Genomic DNA, 8213 nt, shown 5'->3' on the forward strand with positions numbered 1-8213 from the left:
GTGCCATGTAACACTATCTGAGGTGGCATCACCACAGTGCCATGTCATATTATCTGAGGTGGCATCACCACAGTGCCATAACATGTTAATGTATTCCTGCATATATTGACACAAGGATCGATTTGCAACAAATTCAACAGAGAAACTGTTTTATAAGGGAGAGGGATGGGGGAACAGAGGAGCGAGAGAAAGAGAGAGATGGAGAGGAACTAAGAGAGAGAGGGGGTAGCGAGAGGGAAAGGGAGATGGGGAGAGAGAGGGAAAGGGAGATGGGGAGAGAGAGGGAAAGGGAGATGGGGAGAGAGAGGGAAAGGGAGATGGGGAGAGAGAGGGAAAGGGAGAGAGAAAGAGAGAGACAGAGCCTCACGTGGTTCCTCTGGGCATCTCTGTTGAGACCTAAAAGGTTACAGCAGTTGATTTGTGATGTTATATTCTGGAGGAGCGTTCTCTACCTCTCTCTACCTCCCTCTCCCTCTACCTCCCTCTACCTCTCTACACCTCCCTCTACCTCCCTACACCTCCCTCTACCTCCCTCTACCTCCCTCTACCTCTCTACACCTCCCTCTACCTCCCTCTACCTCTCTACACCTCCCTCTACCTCCCTCTACCTCCCTCTACCTCCCTCTACCTCTCTACACCTCCCTCTACCTCCCTCTACCTCTCTACACCTCCCTCTACCTCCCTCTACCTCTCTACACCTCCCTCTACCTCCCTCTACCTCTCTCTACCTCTCTCTCCCTCCCTCCCTCCCTCCCTCCGGAAAATGTTTGGCCGCTGCTGTCCACCAACTTTGATAGATAGCCACACCCGCACAGTAGAGGTTGGACACTAAAGCTAAAATGATTGACGCCGACCGAACCGATCACTTATCACAGGCCTTAAGCTGATGTCCTTCATTCCGAATAAGTAGCCTTTACTAGAGAAAAGTTTGGAAAGAAAGAAACTACCATCAAACTAGCAGAAGGAGTTTAAAGGATCATTTATAAATAACCTGGTACACATTCATGTTATAAACCTATCCTTCCATTAATCGTTATAGCATCCATACATGCAATATATCCCCAATATGGATTTTTCTTCCCATAATGCCCAGCTCTAGCACATAGTCAGTTTGTGAATATCACGCCTCACCTTGGACCAATCAGACAGTCACACAATCATAACCTTGACCAATCAAAAAAAAAACAATTTGCCGTAGGCTTGGGGCGCTATACCGTTTATACCTTCTCCCCCAGGGGGGTATTTGGAAAATAGCCTCGGGATGGTTTTTCCAATACCGTCAAAACGTTTTGCTTAAAGTTTATCTTTCATTTTACCACAGAAAAGTAGACAGGCTACATCGAGAAAAGGACCGGAGAAATGTAGAACGCTGTCCGCTGATGGAATGATGGACGGGCTGAACGCTGTCCGCTGATGGAATGATGGACTGGCTGAACGCTGTCCGCTGATGGAATGATGGACTGGCTGAACGCTGTCCGCTGATGGAATGATGGACTGGCTGAACGCTGTCCGCTGATGGAATGATGGACTGGCTGAACGCTGTCCGCTGATGGAATGATGGACGGGCTGAACGCTGTCCGCTGATGGAATGATGGACGGGCTGAACGCTGTCCGCTGATGGAATGATGGACTGGCTGAACGCTGTCCGCTGATGGAATGATGGACGGGCTGAACGCTGTCCGCTGATGGAATGATGGACGGGCTGAACGCTGTCCGCTGATGGAATGATGGACGGGCTGAACGCTGTCCGCTGATGGAATGATGGACGGGCTGAACGCTGTCCGCTGATGGAATGATGGACGGGCTGAACGCTGTCCGCTGATGGAATGATGGACGGGCTGAATGCTGGCTGGTATAACTCAACTGACTGGCTGAATAATGGCTGGTATAACTCAACTGACTGGCTGAATGCTGGCTGGTATAACTCAACTGACTGGCTGAATAATGGCTGGTATAACTCAACTGACTGGCTGAATGCTGGCTGGTATAACTCAACTGACTGGCTGAATAATGGCTGGTATAACTCAACTGACTAGCTGAATGCTGGCTGGTATAACTCAACTGACTGGCTGAATGCTGGCTGGTATAACTCAACTGACTGGCTGAATGCTGGCTGGTATAACTCAACTGACTGGCTGAATGCTGGCTGGTATAACTCAACTGACTGGCTGAATGCTGGCTGGTATAACTCAACTGACTGGCTGAATGCTGGCTGGTATAACTCAACTGACTGGCTGAATAATGGCTGGTATAACTCAACTGACTGGCTGAATGCTGGCTGGTATAACTCAACTGACTGGCTGAATAATGGCTGGTATAACTCAACTGACTGGCTGAATGCTGGCTGGTATAACTCAACTGACTGGCTGAATGCTGGCTGGTATAACTCAACTGACTGGCTGAATGCTGGCTGGTATAACTCAACTGACTGGCTGAATGCTGGCTGGTTACTGACTGGCTGAATGCTGGCTGGTATAACTCAACTGACTGGCTGAATGCTGGCTGGTATAACTCAACTGACTGGCTGAATGCTGGCTGGTATAACTCAACTGACTGGCTGAATGCTGGCTGGTATAACTCAACTGACTGGCTGAATGCTGGCTGGTATAACTCAACTGACTGGCTGAATGCTGGCTGGTATAACTCAACTGACTAGCTGAATGCTGGCTGGTATAACTCAACTGACTGGCTGAATGCTGGCTGGTATAACTCAACTGACTGGCTGAATGCTGGCTGGTATAACTCAACTGACTGGTTGAATGCTGGCTGGTATAACTCAACTGACTGGTTGAATGCTGGCTGGTATAACTCAACTGACTGGCTGAATGCTGGCTGGCTTGTCTCTGATCTTGGGGAAGCGGAGTTTCATATTTCATATTATATTACATTACAGTTGATTTAAGACATTGTTAATAATGTTAATAACTTTTCTTCAGTTTTTTGCTGCTCTCTTTGTACGCTGGTCAAACTGGGTTTGACTTGGTGTACTATATTGTGTTTTGGATGGATGGCTTCAGGGCATGTCTTTAATGGAGAAGTTAGGGGAGGAGAGGGGAGGACAGGAGAAGAGGGGATAGGAGAGGAGAGAAGAAGAGGGGATAGGAGAGGAGAGGAGAGGAGACGAGGGGAGAGGAGAGGAGAGAAGAAGAGGGGATAGGAGAGGAGAGGAGAGGAGAGGAGAGAAGAAGAGGGGATAGGAGAGGAGAGGAGAGGAGAGAAGAAGAGGGGATAGGAAAGGAGAGGAGACAGAAGAGGAGAGAAGTGAGGAGAGGAGAAGAGGGGAGAGGAGAGGAGACGAGGGGAGAGGAGAGGGGATAGGAGAGGAGAGGAGAGAAGAGAAGGGGAGAGGAGAGGAGAGGAGAGGAGAGGGGATAGGAGAGGAGAGGAGAAGAGGGGAGAGGAGAGGAGAGGAGAGGGGATAGGAGAGGGGATAGGAGAGGAGAGGAGAGGAGAGGAGAAGAGGGGAGAGGAGAGGAGAGGAGAGGAGAGGAGAGGAGGGGAGAGGAGGGGAGAGGAGGGGAGAGGAGAGGAGAGGAGAGAAGAGGATTAACACATCTCTGTGCTGATTGAGAACGGCTCTTTGGAACGAATTGATGCTTCTCTCTACAAGTTGGTCTCAGCCTATTGTTCATGTGTGCTGGGAGCATGGAAGCTCTCTATTCATTGTTACGTGCATCACATACTCTTTAACAGCTGCATAACTACATGTAAACAAGCCCCTATTCACACACTTTAACAGTCATTTTTCTTCCATGCCCTCATCTAAGTGCACAATACCACATTAGCCGTTACCAATGTTCCCTATAAACTGCGCTTGTGCGCAGGCACGCAGCAGTCGCACGGCTCCCCCGGGATTTCCGAGCAGAAGAAATATCAGCCCACAGAGAGAAGCATGAGAATTAACTTCTAGAATGTTCCATGTTAGCTACAACTATCAACGTTTCCCTTTACTGTGGCAATTGTGATCGAATCAATACAATATTAGCCACATTCAGTGCAACATACCGAAACAAAACAAGCTATGCAAGAGATTTTACTTTAGGCAGAACGCTTCAGAGTAGGATTTTATTGCACACGATTCAGCCCGTACTCTACACAGACCAGTGTGTCATAACCAATCAGAGCTGCAGTAGGCCTACTGCAAATGCAAATAGACCATTGCCATATATTGATTTGCGCCATTCACTTTGAACTGGACTGTGTTTACAGCATGAGCGGCTGTGAGTAGATGCACTGGACTGTGTTTACAGCATGAGCGGCTGTGAGTAGATGTACTGGACTGTGTTTACAGCATGAGCGGCTGTGAGTAGATGCACTGGACTGTGTTTACAGCATGAGCAGTTGTGAGTAGATGCACTGGACTGTGTTTACAGCATGAGCAGTTGTGAGTAGATGAACTGGACTGTGTTTACAGCATGAGCAGTTGTGAGTAGATGCTCTTGTTTTTGAGATCAAAGCGAGACCTGCATGTAGCCACGCGTGCACATTCTGTTCATATCCTTTGCTAGTTAGTAAGTAAATTAGCCCAGTTATAGATCATTTGTAGTCAGCAATAGGGACTGATTGCTTCCTACAAGAGCACAAAACGTGTCCATTTCTAGGCATCTTTGAAATGCGAGGGAGAGATACGGTAGAAAATGACAAGATGATGTTTTAATACTGTTTATGCATCGAATAGCTTTGATTAGTACTCTCTCATCTGTGTCTGTGTGACTGAGTTGGGCCTCTGGGGCTTAACGCTGGCAATTGATTTAAGATGGCTTGGTGATAAAAACCTACAGCCTGCATTCCATTGAATGATTAGTGTCTGTGAAATGCTGGCCTGTCTGCCAGGGCCAGGTGAACCATCCCTCCAGTTTCTCTCCCACACACAGATGAACGCTGGACTTCTGAGGAGGACCCAGTGTCCCATGTTGCATCAGTATCTGTGTGTTAAGGAGTGGCAAACTGAGAAGATGACCCTGTATAAACAAGCAGGAAATGACCCATAGACAGGAACCTGGCGCAATGTAAATCTTGCTGTCTGTTGCTTGATGGCACAATGTACCTTTGTATAATTCTGTTGTTTGTCATGAATATTCAGGAGGATGTGTTTTACTATAAAGAGCTGTAACCCAGATCTGCTCGTGGGTTCTCAGCGATCACTTCCGGGTGATTGTGGGTTCTCAGCGATCACTTCCGGGTGATTGTGGGTTCTCAGCGATCACTTCCGGGTGATTGTGGGTTCTCAGCGATCACTTCCGGGTGATTGCGGGTTATCAGCGATCACTTCCGGGTGATTGTGGGTTCTCAGCGATCACTTCCGGGTGATTGTGGGTTCTCAGCGATCACTTCTGGGTGATTGTGGGTTCTCAGCGATCACTTCCGGGTGAGTGTGGGTTCTCAGCGATCACTTCCGGGTGATTGTGGGTTCTCAGCGATCACTTCCGGGTGATTGCGGGTTCTCAGCGATCACTTCCGGGTGATTGTTGACCTGCTCCATTAAAGTTTGATTGTCTTGAAGTAATCTAAAAGCCTCTCTCCTTTTGGTTATTAATATTCCACGACAGATAAAGAACTTTTGTTTGTCTTAAAGGGGCAGTGTTGTATTTTGAGACAGGCTTGAATAAGGTAAGTAGTCAATAGGCAGAGGGTAGCATTAATGTCTGATTCTCTTGTAATAATGGTATGGAATAATAATGCATTTCATTTTGTAAAGTGGTTTCTTGCATCAAACAACACAACAACATTTCCAGTCACCTCCTTGTCTGAAGGACAAGTGGATTAACAGGTTAATGTCAAGCCCTGCATGTTTTATTCAAAAGCCTCATGGAATGTAGGCCTACATTGAACACCACACATTGGCTCCTACTATAGGCTGAATGATAGAACAGGTGTCCTGATGTTGTCTGGTGGTTACTGGTGGTTACTGGTGTCCTGATGTTGTCTGGTGGTTACTGGTGTCCTGATGTTGTCTGGTGGTTACTGGTGTCCTGATGCTGCCTGGTGGTAACTGGTTTCCTGATGTTGTCTGGTGGTTACTGGTGTCCTGATGCTGTCTGGTGGTTACTGGTGGTTACTGGTGTCCTGATGCTGTCTGGTGGTTACTGGTGGTTACTGGTGTCCTGATGCTGTCTGGTGGTTACTGGTGTCCTGATGTTGTCTGGTGGTTACTGGTGTCCTGATGCTGTCTGGTGGTTACTGGTGGTTACTGGTGGTTACTGGTGTCCTGATGCTGTCTGGTGGTTACTGGTGGTTACTGGTGTCCTGATGCTGTCTGGTGGTTACTGGTGTCCTGATGTTGTCTGGTGGTTACTGGTGTCCTGATGTTGTCTGGTGGTTACTGGTGGTTACTGGTGTCCAGATGTTGTCTGGTGGTTACTGGTGGTTACTGGTGTCCTGATGTTGTCTGGTCGTTACTGGTGTCCTGATGTTGTCTGGTGGTCCTGATGCTGTCTGGTGGTTACTGGTGTCCTGATGCTGTCTGGTGGTTACTGGTGGTTACTGGTGTCCTGATGCTGTCTGGTGGTTACTGGTGTCCTGATGTTGTCTGGTGGTTACTGGTGTCCTGATGTTGTCTGGTGGTTACTGGTGGTTACTGGTGTCCAGATGTTGTCTGGTGGTTACTGGTGGTTACTGGTGTCCTGATGTTGTCTGGTGGTTACTGGTGTCCTGATGTTGTCTGGTGGTTACTGGTGTCCTGATGCTGTCTGGTGGTTACTGGTGTCCTGATGCTGTCTGGTGGTTACTGGTGGTTACTGGTGTCCTGATGTTGTCTGGTGTCCTGATGCTGTCTGGTGGTTACTGGTGTCCTGATGTTGTCTGGTGGTTACTGGTGTCCTGATGTTGTCTGGTGGTTACTGGTGTCCTGATGCTGTCTGGTGGTTACTGGTGTCCTGATGCTGTCTGGTGGTTACTGGTGGTTACTGGTGTCCTGATGTTGTCTGGTGTCCTGATGCTGTCTGGTGGTTACTGGTGTCCTGATGTTGTCTGGTGGTTACTGGTGTCCTGATGTTGTCTGGTGGTTACTGGTGTCCTGATGCTGTCTGGTGGTTACTGGTGGTTACTGGTGTCCTGATGTTGTCTGGTGGTTACTGGTGTCCTGATGTTGTCTGGTGGTTACTGGTGGTTACTGGTGTCCTGATGCTGTCTGGTGGTTACTGGTGTCCAGATGCTGTCTGGTGGTTACTGGTGTCCTGATGCTGTCTGGTGGTTACTGGTGTCCTGATGTTGTCTGGTGGTTACTGGTGGTTACTGGTGTCCTGATGTTGTCTGGTGGTTACTGGTGTCCTGATGTTGTCTGGTGGTTACTGGTGTCCTGATGCTGTCTGGTGGTTACTGGTGTCCTGATGTTATCTGGTGGTTACTGGTGGTTACTGGTGTCCTGATGTTATCTGGTGGTTACTGGTGGTTACTGGTGTCCTGATGTTGTCTGGTGGTTACTGGTGGTTACTGGTGTCCTGATGTTGTCTGGTGGTTACTGGTGTCCTGATGTTATCTGGTGGTTACTGGTGGTTACTGGTGTCCTGATGTTATCTGGTGGTTACTGGTGGTTACCGGTGTCCTGATGTTGTCTGGTGGTTACTGGTGTCCTGATGTTATCTGGTGGTTACTGGTGGTTACTGGTGTCCTGATGTTGTCTGGTGGTTACTGGTGTCCTGATGCTGTCTGGTGGTTACTGGTGTCCTGATGCTGTCTGGTGGTTACTGGTGGTTACTGGTGTCCTGATGCTGTCTGGTGGTTACTGGTGTCCTGATGTTGTCTGGTGGTTACTGGTGTCCTGATGTTGTCTGGTGGTTACTGGTGGTTACTGGTGTCCTGATGTTGTCTGGTGGTTACTGGTGGTTACTGGTGTCCTGATGTTGTCTGGTGGTTACTGGTGTCCTGATGTTGTCTGGTGGTTACTGGTGTCCTGATGCTGTCTGGTGGTTACTGGTGTCCTGATGCTGTCTGGTGGTTACTGGTGGTTACTGGTGTCCTGATGTTGTCTGGTGTCCTGATGCTGTCTGGTGGTTACTGGTGTCCTGATGTTGTCTGGTGGTTACTGGTGTCCTGATGTTGTCTGGTGGTTACTGGTGTCCTGATGCTGTCTGGTGGTTACTGGTGTCCTGATGCTGTCTGGTGGTTACTGGTGGTTACTGGTGTCCTGATGTTGTCTGGTGTCCTGATGCTGTCTGGTGGTTACTGGTGTCCTGATGTTGTCTGGTGGTTACTGGTGTCCTGATGTTGTCTGG

The sequence above is a fragment of the Salmo trutta genome, unplaced genomic scaffold (genome assembly GCF_901001165.1).
Source record: "Salmo trutta unplaced genomic scaffold, fSalTru1.1, whole genome shotgun sequence".
Taxonomy (NCBI): Eukaryota; Metazoa; Chordata; class Actinopteri; order Salmoniformes; family Salmonidae; genus Salmo; species Salmo trutta.